At 40.2% G+C, this 1,117-nt stretch overlaps 1 pseudogene; it reads left to right on the top strand.

The window, feature by feature from the left end:
* The first annotated feature begins 400 nt into the window (after positions 1-400).
* LOC102837394 lies at positions 401-1,116 on the top strand (annotated as a pseudogene).
* The last annotated feature ends 1 nt before the right edge of the window (position 1,117 follows it).

Below are 1,117 nucleotides of genomic sequence, written 5' to 3'. Positions count from 1 at the left end.
CGCACAGTGTTTTGGTCTGTTGTGCATAGGGTCACTATGAGTTGGTACCAACTCGATGGCACCTAACAACAACAACAATGACTTATTCATTGAAAATATATTTTTCAACAATATAAAATTCAATAAACAGAAGGACCTCACCAAATGGAATACATAGGAATAAAATTGACAACATCTGTAGGAAGAGCTAATAGAGAAGCTCAATATCATAAGCCAAAACAAGAGCAGGGGTCAACTTTGTAACAGATCATCAATTCCTCATATGCAAGTTCAGGCTGAGCCAGAAGAAATTAAAATAGATTCACAAGAACCAAAATATGACTTTGATCATATCCCATCTGAATTTAGAGACCATCTCAAGAACAGATTTGGACCTTTTTTTTTTTAACCAGCTGGGACCATGGAGGGTGTCGAAGAGAAGAAGAAGGTTCCTGCTGTGCCAGAGACCCTGAAAAAAAAGCAAAGGAATTTCGCAGAACTAAAGATCAAGTGCCGGAGAAAGAAGTTTGCCCAAAAGATGCTTCAAAAAGCAAGGAGGAAGCTTATCTATGAAAAAGCCAAGCACTATCACAAGGAATTTAGGCTGATGTCAGAACTGAGATACGAATGGCTAGGATGGCAAGAAAAGAAGGCAACTAATATGTACCTGGTGAGCCCAAGCTGGCATTTGTTATCAGGATCAGAGGTATCAATGGTGAGAGCCCAAAGGTTCGAAAGGTGTTGCAGCTTCTTTGCCTTCTCCAGAACTTCAGTGGCACCTTTGTTAAGCTCAACAAGGCTTCAATTAACATGTTGAAGATTGTGGAACCATATATTGCATGGGGGTACCCAAACTTGAAGTCAGTGAATGAACTGATCTACAAGCGTGGATATGGCAAAATCAATAAGAAGCAAATTGCCCTGATAGGTAACACATTGATTGCACGTGCTCTTTGTAAATATGGGATCATCTGCATGGAGGACCTGATTCATGAGATCTACACTGTTGGGAAATGTTTCAAAGAAGCAAATAACTTCCTGTGGCCCTTCAAATTATCTTCTCCTTATGGAATGAAGACAGAAACCACCCGTTTTGTAGAAGGTGAAGATGCTGGCAACAGGGAATACCAGATCAACA

The sequence above is a fragment of the Chrysochloris asiatica genome, unplaced genomic scaffold (genome assembly GCF_000296735.1).
Source record: "Chrysochloris asiatica unplaced genomic scaffold, ChrAsi1.0 scaffold00230, whole genome shotgun sequence".
NCBI lineage: Eukaryota > Metazoa > Chordata > Mammalia > Afrosoricida > Chrysochloridae > Chrysochloris > Chrysochloris asiatica.
Note: the sequence above shows the minus strand (reverse complement) of the source record. Positions and strands in the feature narration are given on the sequence as shown.